The sequence below is a fragment of the Lagopus muta genome, chromosome 16, assembly GCF_023343835.1.
Source record: "Lagopus muta isolate bLagMut1 chromosome 16, bLagMut1 primary, whole genome shotgun sequence".
In the NCBI taxonomy this organism is placed as follows: Eukaryota; Metazoa; Chordata; class Aves; order Galliformes; family Phasianidae; genus Lagopus; species Lagopus muta.
This window is the reverse complement of record NC_064448.1, coordinates 11,413,598-11,439,782: the sequence shown is the minus strand read 5'-3', so window position 1 is coordinate 11,439,782 and position 26,185 is coordinate 11,413,598. Positions and strand designations below refer to the sequence as shown.

The 26,185-nt window shown below is 43.5% G+C and overlaps 1 long non-coding RNA gene across 1 annotated transcript in view; it reads left to right on the top strand.

Moving 5' to 3' along the window:
- Window positions 1–2,018: 2,018 nt before the first annotated feature.
- The window catches only part of LOC125701308 (uncharacterized), a 74,520-nt gene continuing 50,353 nt past the window's right edge, over window positions 2,019–26,185 (top strand). The window contains exon 1 of the long non-coding RNA XR_007380202.1: window positions 2,019–9,021. This is a non-coding gene — a long non-coding RNA (uncharacterized LOC125701308). The remainder of the gene's footprint in view (window positions 9,022–26,185) is intronic.

Genomic DNA, 26,185 nt, shown 5'->3' with positions numbered 1-26,185 from the left:
AATTGGTAAAGTAGTATGAGAAACAATTTTCTTCTCCCAGGAAAGTGTGTAAGATTTTGAATCAGAAGGAATAACTTGAATTCAGACACTTTTGCTGATCAGTTAATTTATTTGCTTTATTTGAACAGTCATTGCTGTCCTGACTTCTTTTTAATAGTTCATCTAGCTTTAAGCATTTTTAATTTGAGCTTTAAATACATTTTTCTGCCCTTGTGTAAATAAATAAATAAATAAACACCCCCAGATATGGAAGTGACCCTTTCTTCTGATCAGCTTCCATTTAATAGATGTGCATTTTTCAAAGGGAGAATTACATTAAGCTTTTACTGTTGAGCTTCATAGATTGGACGTGGCCAAGAAATGTGCCTGGCTGAAGTCCTGCTTGTGTTGCTTGTCTTGCCTGTGAGCTGAGTGGAGAAATAGGGTGAGATGGTGAAGAGAACAAGACAGAAATGTTCATCATACTGTTATATGCTGCTGCTTTCCGAGTTCTGGGACTTTACCCTGACATGTTCTGGATTTGAACATCCCCAAGTCTGGAGGCTGCCTGCTGCCTGGTGTGGGCTTATCTCTGCAGGAGGCGAGCTGAAGTGCTCCGTGCCATTGCCATGCCTTTTAAACGTAAGTGCAGAGCTCTCTTGTTCAGTGCCTTGGAAAATAACTGATGACAAAAGAGATTGGGTGTTCGGATAAGATAAGAATTAAATTGAAAATTTGTCCTGAAACAACAATGCTCTTGAACTTTTCAGGAGATGCAAAAAGTTGTGCTTGTTTTCAGAACAGTTTTTCAGTTTTCTTCATCTCCTGAAATTGTCTGTGCTGGCACTGTACACAAGCACTAAAGCAATCAACAGCTCCAAGCAGCGCGGGGTGACAGTAAATTTGCCTCAGTAAGACTCCATCGTGGCAAATTTCCCTGTCTGTTTTGTCACGGCAAAACACCGCAGGAGGTGTGAGCACCACATGTGGCTGAAAGCCTTTGGAGATACTGCTGTAATTTGTGGAGCAAAGCCTGACCCCCCCAAGGCTGCTGATTTCCAAGAAGGACCCAAGCTGCAATGTTCGTACTGTCCCAGCTTCCGAAGGCGCTGAAATGTGCGCTCAGCTTTAAGTGCACGCTTCCATTTACCTGAACGAGCAGTCAGTATAATTAACCACGTGCAAGTGTATTCCTTGCAGGAATTGCAGGCTTCAGTCCTAGATCTGTATCTTTGAGCCTTCTTGCTTGGATGAATTGCAATTTATTCCTCTTGGACTGCACCTTGTGCCTTCTTCCTTGGAGACAATTCCCATAGTTGCTGTATAATTAGATTAGCTCTGCCTAGGCCTACCTACAGCCAGCAGAATAAATTGTTTCTAACCTCCCCAGACCCCACTGAAAATGATACCTGTGGTCCCTCCACGTGGGAGCTTGTATTTAGAGAGATCACAGTGACAGCAAACAGCCTTTTTAAAATGAGGAGTTGTACAGTGGTAGCAGCAGGACCAGTGAAGCTCGAGAGAAAAGGACGCTGTGTGGGAACTGTTGATCACGGCCTGAACCTCTGATTGACCACCTGAGGCAAGCAATTGTGGGAATCAAGTGTTGTTTCTGCATTAGAATTGTATAATATTATTTTTATTTTATGATCTCCGCTATCATAGTTCCCAGGAACACACTCTGTATATATGTGTATATATGTACATTTTGTCATACACACTGCAAGAATATCCTGCACGAGAGCAAACCAGAGAACAAGCCATGGCATGCCGGAGGAAGCGCCTGACATTGGGAAGGCCTGACATCATCCCCCAGTGCTCTTTGTTTAACGATGATGACTTTAAAGAAAATCACCATATCAATAGGACCAGGAGAGCACCGAGACATCTTGGAGACAACAGGATGACTGCTGACTGGCACCAGATAACAAGTAAATAACAAATGTAAACCTTTTGATAAGATTGTGAACCTGGAGTACCCAGCCATTGGGGAAACAGGGGAGGGGGAAGGCAAGGGGGAGAAAACAGGGTGTAAAGGCTGTCATGTTGTGTCCATAGGCGCGCTCCTACTTGTGGGACGCCCGCCATTGCAATCGCGAATAAATTCTGCTTTTATCAGAGGTACCGTCCTGACAAAATTACTTGGATTATTTCCAACAATTTGGGGGCTCGTCCGGGATTATGATCGCCTCTTTGAGAGTTTCCCTACTGCCCTGCACAGGATAGGTGCACCCCGCTGATTTCAGCGGTCCTGTCTGGGTGCTGAGGTGACTCCTTGGTACGGCCGATAAAAAACCGAGACTGTTTCATAGAGGACGGACTCTGTAAAAGCCAAGGGGCAGGTAGGCACGGGTGTTGGCCATTGCGACCCGGTAACTTCGTGCACGGACCAAGGTAAGGGGATTTAACTCTTTCCTTGGGGGTCGGTTGAGACTCTTTGAGTGTGTGTGACTGAGACGCGCCGTCAGCGCGAAGCGAGTGCTGAGTCCCGCCCTGCGGTTCCGCTGTGCCGCGAGGGGCGCGGCCAGGGACGGACGAAGCGGCTGTGTTGGTGAAAGGAAGAGTCTCGGGAGGGAGCTGTTGGTGTGCGGTACCCTGTGCACTTGACGAAGTGCCAGCAGTACACCCCTATTAATCCGAGATAGGAGTATAGTACTCCTGAGGGATTGGGCCCAAAATCCGAGAATCAGAGTGTGGTAACCTGTGAGCTGGGGAGTTCACAGTAGCATTCTGGAGGGATGGGTAATAGGAGTTCCCGAGAGCAGGGGAAAAAGGTCCCCGGAATGGTGCCTAGAGAGAGCCAGCCCCTTGGGAGAAGTGTTTCAAAATTGGAAAATAATCCCAAAACTAGGAAAAGAACAGGGAAAAGATGTTTAAATACTGTATACAGTAGGGAGCCACTACAGGGAAAATCATTATTTTGACCAAAATAGGAGTCTGAAGAAAATTGGGCCTATTTATATGTAAACAGTAAGACTCCTTTTTCTGAAACAGAATTGGCTTAGGTCGCTTAATGAGTGCAAGAAGAAAAGAAATGTTCCTCGCGAGGAGTCCAAGTTCAAAGGAAATGGGAAAGAAGCAGAAAGATCATAAATGGGATCCCTTAGATAACTTCCCCCCCCTTTAATTTCTAAAGCAGTGCAATTTTTAAAGCGGCGGTGACCTCTCCAGAGGAGGAAAGTGGGTGCTGCTGATCTGTGCAGGGTCCTGGAGAGAGGATGCGCTCTCAATTACTGAGGGAGTTGGAGTCATGCGAATGGGACCTGGATAGTTTTCCTTTCTCTAATACTAACCTTACTAATACTTCACTTTGTCCTCTTAAGGCAGTCTTAGGTCAAAGGGAAAAAAGGTGCGGTAATGCCTGCTGTTTTTACTAGAAGTTAGGAGTTGCAAGAAAAATTCCTTAACTGAGGATCCTATAAGTGTAGCAGAACAATTAGATCAATTTCTAGGGCCTAATTTGTACTCATGGATGGAAATGATATTTATCATTGATATGTTGTTTATTGGAGAAGGAGGTTGGCAGCTATGCAAGTGTGAGAAATGAATACAGAGGGAAGGTTGAGCTCTGGAGGAAGGCAGAGAGAGAGGAAGGATCCTGAGGATAAATTGTACTGATTATTGTCACTGTCTGTGTGATTGTTAAGTGTTTATGTCCTGAAGGTGTTGTGTTATGTTATGTTGTGTACGAGGCTGTTATGGAACAAGGGGTGTCTAAAGTGATATGAGAAGACCCCCTGGGTTGTATTTTGGCTCACTGGAGAAACATTGTTGGTGAGCCAGGGGGAATATTGAATGAGAAACCAGGAACGTAAATGGAGTAATGGGACCAGTTGTATAATTGAGTGCCCTAATCATGAGACCAAGTGCTGGCTGTTTGTGGAAGTTGAGGAATTGTGTTGTTTGATTTGTGGATTTTGAAGGCACTAGGAGAAACTGTCTTAATGGTATGTGGAAATTATGTGGAAATGCAGCTTTTAATGGTATGTGGAAATGCAGCTTTTAATGGTATGTGGAAATGCAGTTTTAATGGTATGTGGAAATGCAGTTTTAATGGTATATGAAAATGCAGAAATGCAATTTTAATGCTATGTGGAAATTGTGTGGAAATGCAGTTTTTAATGGGATGTGGAAATTGTGTGGAAATGCAACTTTTAATGGTATGTGGAAATTGTGTGGAAGTGCAATTTTAATGGTATGTAGAAATGCAGTTGTTAACGGTATATGGAAATTATGTGGAAATGCAGTTTTTAATGGTATGTGGAAATGCAATTGTTAATGGTATGTGGAATTGCAGTTGAGGGTACAAATAGTGGAATTGTGGAAAAACAAACAAACAAACAAACAAAAAAAAGAATGGCAAAAAGGTGAAGGAAAACAGTGAGTTTGGGATATTGGAGTTGGGCCGGCACGAGAACACAGCCCCGCACACCCCCCCACTGCGGCCTGTAAGAACAGCTTGGAGTGGGAGAAAGAGCTGGGGGCCGGAGCCTCCCGCTGTGATGTGAAGGGGTGCAGTGCTTGTGAATGGGGATGGGACGGACATTGGAAGTGAGAATAGCCGGCATCTGCAGAGCTGGGGAAACCCGGTATCAGTGTGAGCACTGGAAGCCTGGGGAGAGAAGGGAGTGAAACTGAAATACGATGTTAGTAATGGCTGTGATGATGAGAGTTTGGGAAGTGAAAAGGGCTTGGGAAAAACAAACTGAGGAAGGCAAAGTTGAGCAAGGTTAACAGGGATGTCCTTACCTAGAAGAAGAGGTAAGGGGAGCCTGGAAGGGCTCAGGGAGAGTTCCACCCTGCCAGGACCGAAAGCAGCAGGGGAAGCAGGCTGAAGAGGTTTATTTTCTGGTACCTCTGGGTGCGTCTTACTGTTACCCGTAGGTGATTTTTGTAATAGTTGTAGCAGCTACTGGCAAGAGAAGTTTACTTTTTTTTGGACCAATTAAATACAGGCTAGGAGAACAAGTAGGAATATATAAATTCTTGTACATGCCAGGTTTTCCAAAACCATTATTTGGGCATGACATGTTAGAATAGTTGAATGTAGAGATTAAATTCAGTAGAGACGATTGGACCTACTTGTCAAGCAAGAGCAATGGACTGAAAATTTTAAGTCTGGCTTTAACACAAACTGGGAAAAGCAATGTTGTACTCCCAGAAGTTACGTAAATCCTACATTGGGTATACACAGGATTGCAGGCATCAGGGATGCCTGGCAGAGCCAAAAATGCAGCCCAATGAAAGTTAAGTTAAAGGTGGGAGCCAGCCCAACCAGGGTAAAGCAATGCCTTTTGAGGATACGAGATTGTAGGAGGGTAAAAGAAATAATAACTTTTTGGATTTTGGATTACTAATTGGATAGAAATCCAAATACAACACCCAATCTTGCAAATGAAAAATTGGATGGCAAGAGCTATAGTTTGGTACAAGGTTTGAGGGCAATTAATAGAAAAGTTGAATATATACAACACATGGTGTATATCTTTATTAACCAAGTTAAGGAATAAGTAGGTGGGTTTTACCGTTCTGGACTTGAAGTACACCTTTTTCTGCCTGGTTTTGCAAAAGAAAGTCTAAAATTATTTGCCTTTGAATAGAAAAACTCAAATATGGAGAGAATAATAATAATTCAGTTAACCTGCACAGTGTTACCCAGGGTTGTGAGAACAGCCCAATGATTTTTGAGAACTGGTCAACTCGTGAGCCTGAGATTTGGGTTCACCATCTCACAGTGGAACTTTACTGCAGTACGTGGATGCTGCAGTAACGAAGGACTGTGTGCAATGGACTGTGAGCTTGCTGAATTTCTTGATTTAAATGGCTATCAAGTTTCTCAACAGAAAGAACAACTGATCAAAGAGAAGGAAGCAGCTTGCTGAACACCCAGAACGCCAATGCAGAGCTGCCTCCAAGCCAGCAGTGTGCGACTGCATGGAGGCTGTCTGTGCCAGCTGTCAGAGCTACAGGAGGAACCGTTGGACGATGCTGAGGAGTCCTGGATTCATCGACGGAAGCAGTTTTGTGAAGACAAGGAAACCGGAAGGCAGGACATGCAGTAACTGCTACTGACAAGGTAATTGAAGCACAACCATTACCTGTGGGGACTTCCACTCAGAAGGCTGAAATAATTGCCTTGACAAGAACCTTAAATATATGGATGGATGCTAAATATGCTTTTGGGGTGGTACCCACTCGTGGTACCATCTGGAAAGAGCAAGGATTGTTTACACACAAGGAAAACAAATTCAGCATGATGTAAATCTACCAAAGAACATCATGGCTGTTATACATTGTAAAGGACATCAGAAGAGTGACACTGTACAGGAAACTGGAAATATGATGATGAATCAGGTGGCACAACAGGCAGCTGAAGGAAAAGAAATTGGTGAACGGCTTTAATTCCAGACGGTACATTTGAAATACCTGAACCTTAGTCAGAACCTATAAGGTACTCTAGAAAGGATAGGAATCTAATGAATGAAGGGAAGAGAGCAAGCTGACAGATGGGTGCATACCCAGATGGACACACTGTTGTGCCCATTAGTATTTTATAGAATTTGGTTCTAAGGGAACATAATAAAACATGGGGGGGTTCAGACACCAGAAAGTAACTGTACAATCCTAGTACCAGGAACAGGGTACAAGTGGCGCTTGTTGGAAAGGGAACCTTCCAGGACAACAATTGCAAATTGATTTTTTTTTAACTGCCAGGAAAAATGAGGGTTTTGAGATATGCTAGTTCTAACCAATACCCTTTCAGGGTGACCAGAAGCATTCCCTTGCAGGACCAATAGAGCCAAGAAAGTAACCAAGGTACTTTTGCAGGAGATTATTCCAAGGTTTGGGTGTCCTGCAACAATACCCTTCAACCAGGGAACTCATTTTATTGCAGAGATTGTCCCAGAGGTCAGCAAGCATTGGGAATAAATTGGCAATTGCACACAGCACACAGACCACAGGCGAGTGGTCAGGGGGAAAAGATGAACTGTCTAATTAAATCACAGGGTGTAAAACTGGGCCAGGAAGCTGGACTATCCTGATCACAGTTGTTGCCTCTGGCTCTCCTTAGCACCAGAACAAAACCTAGAGCCAAAGAGGGGTTAAGTCCTTTCAAAATACTGTACAGAAGGCCTTATGTTGTACAAAAGGGGATTTCTACCCAAGTAGGGAGCGAAATACTAACTGAGCATGTGATAAGTCTGCAGGAATAGCTTTGAGAAAAGGAGAAACTGGTTCTAGGAACTAGAGCTCAAGGCCTTGATATGGCTCGATAATATGTATGTAACAAATCTCTTTAAGATTCGCCCCTGGAACCAAGGTGGGTAGGTCTGTTCCAGGCGCTGCTAACATCCCACACAACAGTGAAAGCATTGTGGATACATCATACTAGAGGTAAGAAGGTCCCTCAAACAGAATGAGAACTGAAATCAGCTGGACCCTTAAAATTGTGAATCTAAGGACAGAAATGTGGGCTCTTGTAACTGTTAGAAATGTTGATTTGATGAGTGCAGCATTTGATGTAAATACTTATGTATCTCTTGTGACAAACATTATTACATATCAATATTGTTTGGTATGTGGGCAAGCTAAGGATTTAAACTTTTTTTTCTTCTTGTTGTTCCTGATGACTTTAAGGCAAGAAATCAAACTGTTGCAGGGTTTGAGTCACTGTCCTGGTGGGTGATGATCAACAAGAATGTAGATTGGGTTAACTACATCTGTTATAATCAATGGAGATTTACAAATTATACAAAGAGTGCAATAAAGAGAATTGCAGGACAGTTATATGCCACAAGTAGGGTGGCCTGAGAAAATAGGATCTGCTAAGATATGATAAAGGAATGTATATGTAACACTGGGTACCCGTTGTTGCACCTTCATCCCAATAACACAGCTCTGGATGACATAATAATGAAGGCATTGCAAGGGCTTGGTGCCACCCTTGGCAATGAAGTGGTAGAAAAAAAAAAATCAGGAATAGATACTTCTGTCACTGGATGGTTGGAGTTCTGGTTTGGTAAATGGAAAGGGGTGACTGTATCCACATTTACTTCGTTGACAGTAGCAGCAGCAGCCTTGATGGCCACTGGTTGCTGTGTTATCCCCTTTGTGAGGGGACTAGTAGAGTGATTGATAGAGAGAGCACTACTGAAGCAAGCACTAATGGAGCCATTACATTTGGATAAAATTGTGGTATTAGAGGAGATGGGAGATAAAGAAAGTGAAGATGAGGGCGATGTCTATAAAAGTGAACCTTAAAGAATTGCAGAAATCAACAATGTATAAAAAAAGAAAAAGGGGGGAATTGTGGGAATCAAGTGTTGTTTCTGCATTAGAATTGTATAATATTATTTTTATTTTATGATCTCTGCTATCATAGTTCCCAGGAACACACTGTATATAGGTGTATATATGTACATTTTGTCATACACACTGCAAGAATATCCTGCACGAGAGCAAACCAGAGAACAAGCCATGGCAGCCCGAGGAAGCGCCTGACATTGGGAAGGCCTGCATCATCCCCAGTGCTCTTTGTTTAACGATGATGACTTTAAAGAAAATCACCATATCAATAGGACAAGGAGAGCACCGAGACATCTTGGAGACAACAGGATGACTGCTGACTGGCACCAGATAACAAGTAAATAACAAATGTAAACCTTCTGATAAGATTGTGAACCTGGAGTACCCAGCCATTGGGGAAACAGGGGAGGGGGAAGGCAAGGGGGAGAAAACAGGGTATAAAGGCTGTCATGTTGTGTCCATAGGAGCGCTCCTACTTGTGGGACGCCCGCCATTGCAATCGCGAATAAATTCTGCTTTTATCAGAGATACCGTCCTGACAAAATTACTTGGATTATTTCCAACACTATGGTTCAGCCACAGGAGCACAGGTGAGGGCAGTTCAGCTGTGCTATTGGAAGGGGTGGAGCCTGGCTGCTCCTCTCCTAGATCCCAGTTAAGTGCTGACTGCCCCTGAGGAAGGATCTCTTTCTGGAGATCGCTCCTTGTGGAGTTTGCTGTCAGCCTGTGACACCGGTGAGCGTTTCCGTTTGTTTTGATTCTCTTTCCACTGTGATAATCTGACTGCACCTAACCTCTGTACGCCTGTTGATTGTACAGCTATTGATTGTACAGATGCATTAATTGAAATGGGTCCCTGTGAGTTACCTGTATTGCCTGGGGCTCAAGCTGGTATGCATGGAGACAAGCTGCTGGGCTTCAGAGGATGCTTTGCACCCCAGCAGACACATTGCTCCAGCTCTCCTCATTTTGCAGCGAGCCTTTGAAATTCGAAGTTTTCTCATTTTGCATTCATTGTCTAAATTCACTGAACTAAAGTCCAGAAGACAGGAAGTTCATCAGGACATTGGGGTGGATACTGAAATAGCTGGCTCTTTGTTGCATCTTGCTCTTTATTTAGAAGATATAGGAAAGAATGATGCATTTTCTGACAAACCTGCCAATAAATGTACCCAGTAGGCAGCACAGGGCCATTGCCAATGTGTGACAGTCCTAAATGTTGGTAAACAATTCAAAGTTACCACATGATCAGAATGAGGTAAAAATTTAACCTACTACTGAATCAGAGACTAAAACCTATGGTATCAGTTGCAGTATGCTACCTAGTAATCAGCTACAAGTAAATGCATCTTGCTCAGGTTGTATATCTAGTTAGCACACGGTGTGAAAATTAAAGAATTAGCATATTTGTGGCAAATAAAACATTATGCGTTCACACAAGTGACTGTCCTTATTTAATGTCTTGCTTTTTATTTAGGGTAGCTGCAGAAACGCATCCTATACGTGTTCAGTGGAGCCAGTTGAATTATATGTTTAGAGTAATTCATCAGATAAATTCATGTCCACGAATAATCTGCATTCAGATCACGACCTTTACCAAGCTGTGCATTTTCCAGGGCTCCAAGCTTTCAGCTGATGCTGAGCATAGACAACAGGAGCACAGAGACATTTTTCATAATCTCCTCCACTCCAGGAACAGTCTCACTTTAGGAGCAAGGCAGGAAAGTCTCAGCCCCAGGGGATGCCCCAGGGAATGTTCCAAAATGGAAAGAAAGATATTTTTTTTTTTGAGGATGGGAGGCAGCTGCTCCCAGCCAGGGCACTGCTGTTGCCTCTTGTCCCTGAGCCTGGGCTGCTGAGCAGCCACTGTCCAGATGATGGATAGCTCTAGAGTGGTTAAATTTTGTCTCTCCATTGCTGGACTCCAGGAAATGAAGCAGGGTGGTGCATCCAGCTGATGTAGATCCACATATGTTCATTCTCCAAAACAGCTGGCTGCTTACCCTGGCACTAACCTGACAGGAAAACACTACAGCAGCAGCTCACTGCTGATGGCAGCTCTTGCTGTGAGAGCTGAACTCATTTTGCACACCTTAGCGCGTTAGAGAGAAGATACAATTAAAATAGTGTGTCAGGCACCATGGGCAGAGCTTAGAGGAATGCAGATGAGATCTACAAGCTGCTGTAAGCCTTGTAGCATCCTATATGTGTACAAGGAGTATGTCCTACTCCTTGTGCCAAAAAATGAATAGGAAATAAAATAGCTGGAAAGCAACGGGGCTGTGTTGTTTCAGGATTGAGTCAGAGATTTCCATGTAGTAAATATTGCTAAGTGCCCTTGGCCACAACAGGCAAGAGATTTGATTCACCTTTCAGATAGAAATTTAAATAACTTTGTATCAGGAATGAAATAAAGCAGCAGCTTGCACCGCGTTCCTCTAACAGCTGTGGAGAAGTTTGGACTTCATCTCTTAATACTAGGTATATTTGGTGCTAGTCATTTTTAGAAGTTCATTTTTAGTATTTTAGAATCATTTGCTTTCAGTAGTTCCACAGAGCTTTGTTCTGCTGTTGTGTATAAATATCTTACCAATGCTGCAGCGTTCTTTGTTTGCGACTTGTCTTTAAGACTGCAGGTAAAGTTTTGTATAACCCACTGCTACTGCAGCAGCCTGCTGCTTCTCAGGTCCTCAGGCTCATGTAGGTGAAGGAGAACCAGTCCTGGAGCTGCTGAATTATTTGGCAGGGGTCACAGTGTGTTCAGCTCAGGGGGATTCAAAGCTGTGATAAACCAGGTCTTGGTGGAAGCGCTCATCCTATGGGACTGGCAAGACAACTTAGTCTTGGGGTTGGATTAGATATAAGCTCTTGTTATGACTTTGCTGTTCTCCCTTGGGATGCAAGCAGTGTCTCAGTTTCCCTGTCTGTAAAATGGGGTACTACTAATCACACTGCAACAATTTCCAGAGGGTAAGAAAAGCTCCAAGCAAAAGATGTTGTTCTGTAGGAAATGTGTGTGAAGGAAAATTGAAATAGACACAAAGCACACTGTATACAGTAAGGCTTATTTGCTGTTTCAGCTTGTTCTTTCATCAGGCCATTGAACAATAGCCAAAGAATGGAGCAGATCATTTATTTTTTTTACAGGATATTAATGTCCCTGTGTCTTTGAAGCCAATTAACTAGCAGCAGGTTTGTGGCAAAGAACAGAACAGTGCTGGTTTCTTCCTGTTGGAGCTTTTATGACTGTTGCAGAAGCGTGACTGAATGAGGCTTTCATTACTTCGTTTATTTTTTTATTTATTTTAGGCTGCTGAAGAATTAATGTGAATAATTTTCCCATTTTACCATCTGCTTTAGACTCCATCTCAAAGGGTTCCCAATGAGCCCGGCACGTAAAACCATTTAAAAATGATCCTCTCCACATTTCCTGCACTCAGCAGTCTGCTAATGTGGCCAATAGATCTAGGTGATGGGGCTGCATGATTTAGAGGGGATCATTAAGGTTATGATGAGCTGTGCAACTGTCTTGTTTATCCACAGTTAGCTGTTTCATTGCAGTGCCCCTTGTCACAAAAAATAATTTTGCATTTAACCATTTACAGAGCAGTGCCAGGAACATCCAGCTGGGTGACTTCCACCTTGAATTCAAGAGAATGAGTTGATCTACTAATTTCCATCTTATTTCCCTCATGGTTTGGGCTGCAAACGTTAAAGAGCTCTGATGAGCTCCATGTAACCGATATGAAGTTAAGTGACATTTCCACTGGCTTTCAAAGGGTTACGTGCAAACAGTCTTGGCTGTCCTGTCTCTGCACCTTTGAGAATCCTGTGGTCTCTTGGATCCAAGGGTTTTGGCTATCAATCTCTCCCTCAAACTCTGCCAAAACCTCTAGTGAGTGTTTGTGCTTTGGTGACTCCCAGTGTGACAGACAAATGCTCACCCTCCCTTTTAGGAGGAAGAGAAAAGGAAAGCTGAAATCTTCAATCTGCCTGTTGAACAAAAATTATTTGTGGCTGATGAATGGCTGAGTAGCAGTATGCAAATTCCCCTGAAAGTACATAGAATGGTCAGCTGTGGCGCAGCAGCTTTATACTGGCGGTAGGATGATTCACGTATCTGAAAAGTAAAAGGTACAGATCTTAATTTCCTTTGTTCTCTGCAAGTTTCAGGAGTGGGGGATCCGTGTGGCCACGCCAGCAGCAGTGTGTGCAGTGAGATGTATTGCTGTGGGTGCAGTGTGATCGTAACGAGGTGATGCGGTGCTGGGACCTCGCCTAACTCATCTCCTGGCATTGTGGAAGTGGGAGAAGATGAATGTGCTGCTCCCTCGCCTCTTCCCTCCACGTTTTGTTTGTTGTTCAGAAGACATATGGGCAGCCATGTACACAAACACACACAGATCTCTCCCTGAAGAATGATGTCATGACAGATTTTTTGTATTCAGAGTAAAATATTATAATGGCACGATTTCCTTCCTTCAAGCAAGAAAATGGTTGAGCAGATCTTCTGTTCTTATGAAAAGCCTGTGAGTCTATTACTTTCCTGGGAATTGGATTTTTTTTTTCTTGAAGTGGGCTGCTTTTCTTGCTTTAAAAAAAATCACACTTTGACTGGCGCACCATTTTTACCATGTTTTGTAATAGAATGCATAAAGAACGCTGAATATTTTTGCTTTTGATTTTTATATATAGAAAGTCTTAGATTGCATTTTGAAATACAGCTATCACTTAAATTAAAAACAAACAAACACCCAAACAAATAAAAAAGCCCTTCAAGCTTTTTATTTCTATAAACTTTTCTATTTACTTGCCCTTTCTGTAGTGCACCTGCAGGGCATTCTCCTCACCCTGATGATCCGCACGGTAATAGAAGTGTTGTGCTTGAAAAACCACATCACCCAGCATTCAGACATGCACTCCCCTTGTGGTTTGCAAACCATGTTCTGATGGCTGGTTTGTTAATGCTAACATAAGCCTGGCACAAAAACCTGATGCAATCCCTCTACGTCAAAGAGAGTCTGTCCACTGACTTATTGGACTTTGACTGGGACATTTCAAGTGCAGAAACAAAGAGACCAAGACATGAGTCTGGTTGGAAGCCCAGGCAGCCTGTGGTGGGCAGCAGGAGCAGCAGTGGCCAGCCAGGTGTTGGCAGTTGGATTGGATGTGGCTGTAACATGTGGCCATGGGGGCATTGGAGTGAGGCCTTTCTTTTCACATTAGGATTCTTCTCCTATTTGTTAGACAGAACAATATTAACCTTTTGAATTTATTTAGAAACTCATTAGTGCTTTTTCTATAGTCCATTCTTTTTCTGATTAGCTCTCCTCATTACAATTCAAATTTCTTTCTGCTACATTTACCACATTGTCCTGCTTTCCCTCATCTCTATTGTTGCTTGGCTTAATTTATTGAAGCAATGAAAAAGACGGGGAGGATTGGCTGATGTAGCACCATCCCTCGGCCCTGGTGCTCTGGGAGGAGGAGAAGAGATGAGACCCCCATGAGCTTGCTGTGGCTGGGTTGGGGGTCCCTACACACAGACGGGATGCAGTCTGGTCCCATGTCCTCGTTTCATTCACTCCCCAGTCTAAGAGTTTCTAAATGGAATTCACTCTGGAAGTTGATTTTCTGCACTGCAGCCCAGAACCATGAGCAGCGAATGCCCCAGCACGTCTGGCAACCTGTTTTAAGGTCAGTTTGAAAATCAGCTGCATATCTTCAGTAGCTTTTTTTTTTTTGAGTTTTTTTTTTTTTCTTGTTATCAAGATGCAAGTGTGGAAGCTTCTGTAATTGCTCCTGTGTTGGTACAACTCCAGTGGAATATGAATTGACATTTTTGGTCAATTATAAGAGACCTAAGCTGATCCCTGTGCTGAGGACAAGGTGATGGACGGATGTTATGCTTCACATCTACATTTAGGTATTTGCTGTAATGCTTTGCAAAATATTTTCTGTTAGGAATAGGTATGTTTAGTCTTTCTTTTCCTTTAGCTTTAGCTTTCCTTTAGTTCCTTTAACTTTGTTTCTCAAGAGTGATGCTGCTGCATGCCATGTGCTTATGATCAGAGATGCAATATGCTTTTGACAGAAGGTGATTAAATGTAGTCAGATGACTGAAACCAGCCCGATCCTTGTGGTTTTCTGATTGTTGGTGTATTTGAACATCTCGCAGAGGTGAATGAATGTGTTTTCGCAGCAGCTACCATAAAACAAGAAAGTTGCAAAGTGCTTTCTTTGAGGCACAAGGGAGTGAACTCACTCAGCAAAGGTTAGAGAGAGAGATTTTGGCAGAGCTACAAAGAGAAGCTGAATTTCTGAATTTCTAATTCAGTGCCTTAATCATAAAATCATCTTTTCTGTGGATTCTTTTCTGCCTGTAATAATTATAGTTTTGGCTGGTTTTATGTCCTTTATAAAAACCTGTCTTTCACACATCTTGTGAAGCTGAAAAAAAAAAAAGAAAAAGAAGAAAAAAAAAGAAAGAAGATAAAACAATCGTAATTTTCCAAGTGTATAATTTTGGACTCCAGCAGAGGCCTAAAACAAGTAAGGTAATTATTTCACTCAGCTCAGCGCCGTTTGGAGAATTAGACTATTTTGTGAATTATAATTTTAAAGTAAGACCCATGAACTAGAAAAAGTTCAGCGAGCAACTTCTGAAATGAATGCTTGTAAGTATCAGCTGCAAGAGAAGAAGTGCTGGCTGTGTTTGGCGTGAAGGTGATTGGAGGAAGATGAAAAGATGGTTCGTATTAAGGAGAGGAAGGAGAAAAAGAAAGATGTGATGATTTAGGTTATGGGGAGGTTGCCAAGGCAGACTTACTGGGCTGCGATCATTCCTGGTGCAAGCTAAAGAAATAGGCTTTCCCCAAGGATGAATTTGGCTTCCAGGCAATTGCAGGAGGTTGGGCAGGGGAAGCTGCCAAGAGGCGGTGGGGCCAGCGTCAGTGGAGCTGTTAAAGTCTAGACTAGACGTGCGTTTGTTAGTGATGGTTAATTAACTTGTTCCTGGCAATCAGCCACCAGGGCAGGAGGTGGACTTGATTTGCAAGTTTTGATTGCCAGGAAAGTCACCCATAATTGCCTGAGAACTTCTGGCTTTCCGCTTTTCGCCTCAGTCCTGTGTTCCCTGTAAATCTTTGTATAATTTTCTCCTCTCTCCACAGGCGCTTCACCTCAGATAATACCATTTTTGTGCTTATTGTTATCCGTGTGATTAAACCTCTGCCACTGTCTGATTTTGGAGACTGGTGAACATCAGCCATTCTTAGAGCCAGCAGAGCCAGAGTTACCTGTGGCTGCAGAGGGGATTTGGGACAACGCAGCTAAGGAGAGCACAGCAAGCTTGTAAGTGGGCTACAGAACATCATTATTAATTCTGGGTAGTTCCCAGGTGCTAACAGCACTGTTCCCAGGCAGTCCTTCACTTTGGAAGTTTGTTTCTTTTATTCTTTGTGTTCCTAGAGGCAGGAATGGAAGTTGCCACAAATTTCCGTTTGGCCAGCATTGGGCTGTTGTTTTCTTTTAACTGAAGCAAATCAGGAAGGAGGGAAAAAAAGCTATAACCTTAATTGAATTTTACTACTTCCCATATACAGAAATGAAAGGCAAGGCTGAGAAAGCTTGAATGCCTAATCTCATCCTTCTAGCATGATGTTTACTGTAGGAGAAAAGTCTCAGATTATGGTCAGGGCTGTGGCACAGACGTGGAGAAGTCCTGGAGGGGCTCAGTGCTGTGGTACCGCAGGGAGAGAAGGTTGCTGGATCCATGGTGAAGTTGTTGTGCTTGGGGTGTTTGAGGGGAGGATGATGTGTTTTCCTGGGGACAGTCCCTTGTCAAAAGAGAGAGGTGACAAATCTGTGAAACAGGAGCAGTTGCAGATGTAGGAAGAGACTTATGAGAGTGGTTTGCTGCTGAACCAGAGAGGAATAAAAGCAGGAGAATGACATTAGCATGTAATTTCTGGCAGTTGTTTCAGCACATAATAACTTCAATTTAAAAGCTTCTAATTTCCCTCACTTTGTGCCTTATTAAGTCTCCAACCTATATTTAATGGTGGAAATATCACTTTTTGCTTCCCTAATTGTATGCGTGCAATTGATCTATGTAACCTGCTCTATCTATACGGGGATTTCTGAAGCATACGAGGACAGCCTATGCCCTGAGATATGCAAAATTAGCTCAAGCCCTCTCTTGCTTATGTTATTTTATTCCTTTTCTTCCTTTGGTTGAGAGCACAGTAACAAAAGAGTAAGCAATATTGTTTTTCTTGCATCTTAGATATATGCAAAGATTCCAGGGGTGTTTCCAGCATTATGGTTTTCTAACTGTGTGTAACTATGTGTCTCACATTAAAAAGAAGTAAAAGCACATATTTCATATTTTTCAGAAAGAAATTGTTGTAGCAATGACAAAGCTTGGGAAAATGCATCCTTTGGCAAGTTTTATTTGACTCCAGAGACTAGTCATGTTTTGCATAGGTTGGGCATTTCTACCCTCCCTGATCAACTTAGTGCAACTTCTGCATTCATTTTCCTGTCTGTAGTTGTGCTGTTGATCTTTCCCGAGATACATATTTCTTTTCTGATTTGACTCACCCAGCTTCCTGAGAGAAAGCTCAGCTTATTCAAGGTACTCTAAATCTATTTATCCAGGCAAATATTTGGACACGTAAAGCGGTGTTAAAATGCTAAGAAGTCTATCAGGGCAGGAGAGCAAACAAAATCTATGAGATTTAAAGCTGCTTCTCAGTGTGCTTTGTGTGAAAGTATTAATTGGCAAAGAGCAGTGTAGAAATTTGATGCATACAGGCACATGCAATGATTGAAAGCTTTGTTTCTGCCTGAGCTCCATTCTCCTAGCACTAAACTTATGCTTACTGTGCTATGAGATGCTTCACCACGAAGGGGATTTGAGCTTAGGTAACTGCGTGTAGATCTCTCCTCTGTGCCACTGCTTCAGTCTCTAAAAGCCAAGAGTTGTCACAAGCTGATGGCTGTGTAATGGATTCCTCAAAATCAGCTTGTATCACAGTCAAACTCGTCAAGTTCTGATATTTTATCCTGAATAGATCTGGTGTCTGAAACATTCCCAAAGAGAATTTTTCATGCAGCTGCTGCTCAGCCCCGCTCTGTAGTGTGATGGGAGTGCCTGTAGAGCAGGGCTTGTTGCTGTGTTTGAGCAGGACAGGCCCTGAACCTGGAAGAGAAACGTTTGGGAGGAAGCACTGAGCACTTTGGACTGGTCATAAACTCCAGTTTACATTTTGGTCAAGTTCAGTTCAGCAGGTGCTTCAATAGAGGCCTTCCAATATGTAAAGAGGGGCTGTAAGAAAGAAAGGGAGACTCTTTAGCAGGGTCTGCTGTCACAGGACAAGGGGAAGTGATTTCAGACTAAACGAGGGGAGATTTTTGTTTGATATAAGGAAATGAGGGTGATGAGGCACTGCCACGGGTTGCCCAGAGAGGTGGTGATGCCCCATCCCTGCAGACACCCAAGGACAGGCTGGATGGGGCTCTGAGCACTGATGGAGCTGTGGGTGTCCCTGTGCACTGCAGGGGGATTGGACCAGATGGCCTTTGAAGGTCCCTTCCAACTCAAAATAATTCTATGATTCTAGGTCTTGACAATTACATGCTGTCATCATGGAAGAGACTTCAGGAGAGGATCCTCTTGTCTCCCAAACAAGGCTAACTTCTAATTTCTGGATGCTTCTCTAAACTGTTATCTGAGGCTGCTTGAGCCCATGTGGAGTGATGGGGGGTATAAATGGCCATGTAAGTGATAAGGAATTTGGCAACATTTCCTTGCTGCCAGGGCTACAGATGTGAAAAACTGGAGTTTGTTCTCCTGTTTTGGTTTTAAACTTTTGGACTGCCTGAACTGAAGTATTTCGTATTGATTCTGTAACGAAGGCAGAGGCCTGAATTCATATGTTGTGGGTTTTATTTGCATTTTTACTACAGTTAGTCTCATTTCCTTGTTGCTAAAGGCCATTAGAGAGGAGTTGGATGACTTGTCTAGGTTCCTGCTTTTTGTAATTTTCCAAAGATCTATACATAATAAATCAGGCACACATTTTCACTTCTGCAATTAACTAATCCACAATGCAACAGAAGCAGTAGAATTGATTGAATATGTCAAGTTTTAAGCCTCAAGAAAAAAAAAAAAACACAACAAAATAAGCCTATTTGTGCTGATGCTTCCCAGAATGGTCCTCATTCTTACACAAATCTAGCCATGGAATTTAGAACAAGTAAGGATTCTGCTACTGTACCACCCTTCAGTCAGTCCTACCTTATGCTTGCAATGGATTTTTGATGTGAAACATTCAAATGCAGTCCAGCAGAAAAACTATCAGAGACATTGTGTAGTATGGACATCTCAACGTGCTAATTCTAACTCTTCCATGGCAAGGCCCTGTCTGTTTTCCTTTATGAAAACCTCTCGATCTCATTGCTTTTCTATCTTTCCTTAACTAAGAAAGCCCTAAGCAAAGGAAACATTGCAGGAGCACCTCTGAAGCTGCTGACTGGCATTGAGCAGGGTATTTAGTCAAACTCGTACTAAGCTGCATTTCACAAAGAAGCTGATTTCAGTATCACCTCTTTTCTTAAATAGAATTTGAAAGTCCTCTCTTGCAAAATCTCTGTTAGCACAACCTGTAAGGTTGCATACTTGGTTCTCTCTGTATCACTAAGTACTCCTGGCTCACAAGCTGCTAAACTGGAAACAGGTTACATAGACTATTTTTGTAATTTCTATGATTTAAGTAGTATGCTTGCTTGACATTTTACCCCACTAGTTTATCCCCCTTTTTCTTTGCATGGAAAGTTCTGAGTTGTTTCTCATGTAGGTAATGCTCTGAGGTACCTCTGCCCCTTGCTGGTGTGCTCAAACCTGAATTCCTTCTGCAGATTAGACTCAGCTAGATTTTGCAGTCCTGCTTTGGAAAACAATGCCACAGAGACACTGCTTACACCCCAAATGTGTAAAACTCTGTGAAATTGGCCTTGAAGATGGGTGAAACATAGAGGCAAAGTTTAAGGCTCACACTGGCCAGTGTGAACTGGTGGAACATGGGATTTTGGCTTTCTCTACAAGTTCCTAACAAAATTCTTAAGGACAAAACTTACGATACAATATAACTCACAAACTTCAGTTATCTTCCTGCAGCATCCTTCCTTCTAAGGAAGACAAGTTACTGCAGATGGAGTGCTGGAATCCTCCTTTCTTGCAGAGAAAGAGCACTGGCAGTCCCAGCTCTCTGTAGTTGTTTCCCAACTCCCTTGTACACCTGCAAAACATTGCCTGCAGCAGAACTTCAGAGATCATTAAAAGAACATTTTTTTGTGAAGATGAGAGATTTTATGCCTATTTAGTGAATGTAAGAATATTAATGGAATAAGGTATTAATTGTCAGTGAGAGAACAAATGTAACTTTAACAGCATGTAAAGATACTGGAACGTACAAAATAGCTGGTGAGGTTGGAAGCATAAAGCTCTAAAAATACATAATTAAAGCATACATTTGCGGAGGAGAAAAAAATTGAAGTATTCTTCATTTAAATAGATATTTCCTTGGCTTCATAGAGTCTTCTTGCTTTGAGTTGCAAATATCTCACATGTACTGTGTTTTCCATGATCTGTTTGTACTTATTTGCTACCTTCAGAACCTGCTTTCTGGGCTGACACACAGAATGGCTTCCACTGAAAGTGTGTATAGAATCAGAGGGTTATTCCATACCTGTGGAATCTAATTGGACAACCATCATGGTAAGTGCTACGTGGTTTTGTGTCTAAAGTAGTAGATAACTGCTGAGGGAAAATCGAGGTAAGTTTTGCCTGGTCATGATGATGAAAACCAAGCAATGACTTCAGCATTTAACACCGACAAAGGTTAGGACATGAGACACAGTAAATTTTCCTTTGGACTGTGCTTGGTTTAGTCCCTTTAGTGCACTGCCGTAAGTCTCTGGTGCATCCAAGGCCTTGGCAAACTGCACTTGCACTGCTGGCCCTGTGGATGTCACACAGCTATCTGATGAACAAAGTACTTGTTTTTACCGGCTTGTGCAACTGTCACGGGTCAGGTCAGGGGAGCAGGAGACTGTTTCCCTGGGAGATGGTTTGTCTGCTCTTGGTATCATCCAGGCATGACTCACAGCTTTGCTGGGTCCTCTCTTTGCCCCCTCCATGCAATCTTTGGAAGAACAGGGCAGGACAAGGTGCTTAGGGAGGGCTGAGGCACCCTCTGGTTGGTGCTGCTCTGCGTGAGCGATGCACTGGGCTGGGAGAAGCAGCAGGTTGGGCTGTCTCACTCCAGTGTGGGGCTGATGGGTGAGGGGCACAGATGAGACCTGCACCCCGGACACCACAGCAGCTCATGCAGATGTGGAGAGCAGGGAGGGTGAGCTCTTGTGTGTGGGGTAGAGAGAATCATTCTGCCCGTCCTGCCTCATCAGTTTGGATGCATTTATTAAAAAATGTGATGTTGGTGAGACAGGGCTTTTTTACAGTGCTCTCTTCATCCTGAAAGAAATGTCAGAAATCCCACATAAGCAGGAGATGAGGCGAGAAAGCCCTTCACCTGATCTTGTAGTCAGTAGAGAAGGTCAGAAGGCCACAACCTCTTCCCTGTCAGAGCAGAGCTGCTGGCAGGATCTGTGCCCTTACCTGACCTCTTACTGTGGTGGTGGAACTGTAAGCAGAATGATGGACAGCATGAGCATAATCCATCCTGATAAGGTTTTCCGAGCCTGTCTGGATGTTTGAGTAGTGATAAGAGAATCTGTGTGAGCCTATGGAAACCAGCAGGATTTTTTTTCTATGGACTTAGGCCCAGATTTCACCCTATGATGTTTCAATTTTTTTGGTTCCTTTTTTGCTTAGAGAACTGCAGTGGAGGCTCCCATGGACAGCCTGTCTCCCAGCTGGCCCCACATCTCTAAAGTATGCAAGGAAGATGTGCTGGAAAGAAATATCACAGTAACATCCTCCTAGTGAGCTGCCATAAACCTATGTGTCTTTTGGAGCTTAAAGCAATGGTACATGTGAAAAAATATCAGCAAATGCTTTTCCAAAGGCAGTCAGACACTGTTGTTCTTTATTGGCTCAGATCTTTGTTGCCTGGGGCTAACTGAGTCATTCCTCTTGCTAAAGTGCAAGGATGATTTCCTCTCTTTTAGTGTGAGAAGTTTGTGCTGAGGAGATGCATTTATGAAGGACTGAAAGGCGCTTAGTTTGGCTGCATGGCAAATGGCATCTTGGCGTTACCACTGCTTCATTACCTTAAGGTGGCTCTTACAAGGCAGTTCCATCACAGCTCTTGCTGCTGCTAGAAATCTGAGCCCAGATCTTTGCACATTGATGTGCTGCAGAATGTCCATCTTGCACCCTCTGCTGCTGTGCTGGTAACAAACACCTTGTGAAGAAGTGCTTTTTTCCACCCAATTAGTCTTACTAGATTTCACTTGTGTGGGTGTTTGCCCTTATATTTCCTATTTTAGTGACTCCAAAAAGATCTAATAGGGCTACAAGGAGTATCAGGGATGTGATAAGGGAGGACAAGATGCTTGCGCAGCACGGTTTGAGGCACAGCAGAATAAATGTGGGGTTGGAGTGGGGCTGAGCGACGGGTCCGTGCTGTCAGCCTCTTTTCCTGCTAATGAAAATCAGTTTTGTGCACAGTCCCTCTGAGAGATGTTCCTCTGCAAGCCTGGGTACATCACTTTTGTGCTTCAGACCTCTGCTGTACTCCAAAATTGGCAAGGCTATTTTGGATGTCAGTAGCTAGTGAGGGATGTCAGAGCAAGGCAAGGCTTGTAGGGAGAGGCAAAACCTTTTATTAATTGAGGAGATATGACTGGGGAAAGAAAAAAAAAAAGAAGCATTTTTGACAGAGAAGTCTGTCCCTGCTAGACACAGCAGGATGTCTCTTAGGACAGGGTTGTCCTTCAAGTGGGACTTGGGAGATGGGCAGGTAACAACAGCAGCAGATTGGGGAAAGTTTCTGCAGCTTTGCTGTCAATAGCATCCAGCTTGATTTTCCTCAGAATGTTTTTCCTTAAATCTCTTTTCCACTTCAGCCTTAAAAATGGTTGGAAAATTAGATTTTATTGATGAAAGAATTGCACATGAGGCTTTGCTTTCACCCACGTCTTCTATGGAAATAAGTCTGCTGCAACCTGACTTCTTTTTCTGGTGGTGCTAATCCTTTTTGGGTTGGTTACTCAGTGCTAACTGAAAAATAATAACAACTCTGTGCAAAGTGGGGCTGTCCCTGAGCATGCTGTTTTGTAGAAAACTCTTTTTTTAGTGGTGGTTGTGGGGGGGAATATTTCACTGGAAAACTTTCATCCAGTCTTGATTTGATTTTTGCCTTTCCTCAGTTTGGCTCCAACTCAGATTATTTGCTGTGCCCCCTTCCTCTCCATCTGCCACTCTCTAATGGGAAATAAATCTCCAAGCTCTTCTATTCCTTACCTTCCTGTACATCTCCTGCTCTTGCTGACTTACTGCTGGAAATCATACAGCTTCTTTCACAAAAAAGTAAATGTACCATTTATATTTTTTCCCCGGAATCCCTTTTGGTCAAACACAGAAATGCTAATTAAAAAAAAATAATAGTCAAGGCTTTAAGGTGGCAAAAATCCTTCACTTCCTAACTACAGTAAGGATAGGATTTTTTTTTTCAACAGAGGTGATGCCTTGGCATCTTCGTCCTTACAACCCAAACTGTCCTTTTTGAGAGCATATGTTCCTCACTGTTGAGATGCTGCAGGTTGCTGCCCATACCTGAGTGGAGTGTCTGGCCATGAAATCCCCCTCTCCCCAGTGAGCACATCCCCTCTTGGCACACTTGGTGGAAGCAGTGCCAGATTACAGCATGATGGGACAGGCTCACAGATCCATGTGTTCTTGCTTGCAGGCAGCGGAATGACGGGACACAGTCAGGAGCGCCTGTAAGGAGTAGAAAGAAAGGTGTTGTTCCACGTTAACCCCTTGTCAGTGCAGAACTGCACTTGAAGTCATCTTGCTTGCATCTCCCATGGGAGGATGAGGTCCAAGCAGCACGGTGTGACTTCAGCTGGGGCAGTGCCATGAACCCACAGCTCCTGAGAGCACCGTGGCTGTATCAACCAAACATAACTGCGGTGCTAATCGTGGCTTTGGGAGCTGAGATACTGTCAGGGTCCAAAGGCTGATGGAACACATTGCAACCTTTCGGGCTGCTGTGTGCTTTAACCCTCCTGGCTCTCCAGTGGCTCAGGAGGGATTTTCATTCCTCCTGAACATCTCCATCTGCTATCAGAGACACTGAGACGTGCTGCAAGCGTGGAATGAAATGCAAGGGGAGAAGGGAAAAAGCATTTGATTCCTGTCAGGTAGATGAAAACTCGGTTCTTCTCTTTTTCTTCTGTGCCTCCTGGAGAACGCACTGTATGTAGAAGGTGACCTTTTGTCTCTTTCCTCCCCACCCGAGCTGAAAGAGATTCGGCTGACACATCCGATGACAGATAGATAGCAGCATGAGCAAATTGTGCTTGAACTTGCTCCAGAGAAAATTGTTAGCAGGGCTGGGCTGCGTTAGGGAGAGCACAGATCATAGTCAAATGTTTGTGTCATTTGCAAACGCTGCTGTGAGGGGATGGGGGGGGAGCGAGCAGATGAGCGTTTTGAACTCTAAAGGTTACTGTGGAAAATGTGAAAAAAGGCTCCGTGCTTGACTTCTGAGGGAGATTCTCCATTTGGGGAAGGTTCAGGTGAAATCAGACTAATTCCAGCCAGTTGGATTTTTTCTTTTTCTTTCATCTTCTGTTTTATTGGTTTTATTTATATTTTTCCTTTTAAAATTGATTTCTTGTTCATTTTTCTGCCCTCCTTGCAAAAAGGTCCTGAAATCTCAATTTTCAGAAAAGCTTTGTTTCTTTTTTTTTGTTGTGCTTTCTGTTTTGCTGGTAAGAATAGAAGCAAAGAAGAACAGATTAAAAAACAAACAAAAACATTTTGAAGCTGTAGAATCTGATGATGAGAACAGATCTCTGATCACAAATCCCAGATGTGAAAAAGAAATTTAAATGCAAGCATTTTGAAAGCATACCCAAGTAGCATTTCTGGGCTGATCGATATGAAAGGCCCCAATAACTCATTAATTCACTGGGTTTTAATGAAGAATTGTTCTGGCCACCTCCGTCATTCTGTCGCTCGTGCCTTCCTGCATCCTGCCTATGTACAAGTCTGAACCCTGCCAAGCTTTGCCCATTGGGCAGTGTGGACTTCCTTCCCAGCTCTTATTTTAAGCGATGAAGAATATTTTGGGATTGAATACATGGCACATCAACATCTCTCTTTCCTCTCTCTGGGTCCGTGCCCGCCATGGTGATCTCATGCCCCTCCATCCCTTGACTTCAGAAAGATTGGCATTTACAGGTGGTGTTCACTCATCCTTCATCAGCATCCCTCTCTCTGCCAGGTGCCTATGGGATCTGTTCAGGCCACATCTATTAGGAACCTGGCCTGTGCATCCCAGAAGACAGCAAGAGATGGATGGTGCTGGCATGCGGCCACTTCGGAGAACAGAGCTGGATCAGCCTGCTGAGGACAGGTGCAGACAAATGGAACCTGCAGGACAAGCATGCCATTACCTTCTTTGCCAAATTCATTACAGAGAAGTTGCAAAGTTCCAGTCTGCTGTCCCTGATCTTTGAGACAAAGCTGTCAGCTGGTTCGTGAATAATTCCAGGACACGTTCAGGTAGGGCTGGAGGAAGTGAAGCTTTTGATGAGGCTGGTATTCTTGGTGCAGCTGATACCAGGACTGTGTTCTCTTGTGTGGTGGCTTGATCGACAGGACAGCCTCTAGCTGTGCTAGATGGGAGCACAAGGCACCCTGGCCATCCTGCCCTGAACCTTGCATGTCCTGCAGCCGCATCCTCAGCCTTTGTGCTCTGATCCCTGCTGATTCTTGAAAAACACCAAGTACAAGTGTGTGAGACTCAGCCAAATCTGATCTTAAGCTGTTACTAAAAGCCAGAAAAATCCATAGCGTTATAAAACCTTTTCTCTCAACAGAGAAATAGAGCAGTCTTTGGATTATTTGGTGAAATGCCTGTATTCAAGATACAGGAAGCTATTTTGGCCTTGGCAAATTGGTTAAAGTCCAATTACAATTTCTGAGGGAGGTACATGACCACAGCTTAAGAGTGAATCCAGGTAAAATTCCTTTATAAGACATAAAAAGCTTCAACAACAACCAAAAAAAGGAACAGCTGGTAGTGCCAAATCATGAAGCTGCTGCTTCATATTCCTAAGAGCAATCTCTTGGCATTGACCTACTATAGCTTTTTGGGCCACAGGGCTTTGTCTTCTGGTATCCCCAGCCTGCTGTGCTTTGATGTCTGGGAGGAAGGATTACGTGGGCAGGCAGCTCTTGGGGCAGTGTGTGCAGACTCATTCCATTAGCAGCAACCATGGGATTGCCATTGCTGAGGTGGTCCCAGCACTTGCAGCCAGCAGCCTGCAGCCAGAGCCAGCAGCCTAGGGAGCTGCTTTGGGGATGGAGAAATGCACTGAGACACTGTTAACAGCCATGAAGGCTTGTTTGGACAACTCACCCCTGTTGATGGGCTGTTTTCAGAAATGACACATTGATATTGAAAGCCTTAAATGTTCCTCAGGCAGGCTGACGAAAACCGCACACTTGTGCTCGGGCTGCTGAGGGCTCCTCAACTAATAAAAAATGATTTTATTTGGTTCTTTTGCTGCTGCTGCTGCTGCTGCTGCTGTGGAAAAACAACCCATATTCACAGTGCACCAGAGGGCTGCAGACATGTTTCCCATCCTCTGGGGCTTTCCTGGGTGCACCCTTGCTATGGTGCTAAGCCTGGTGCCA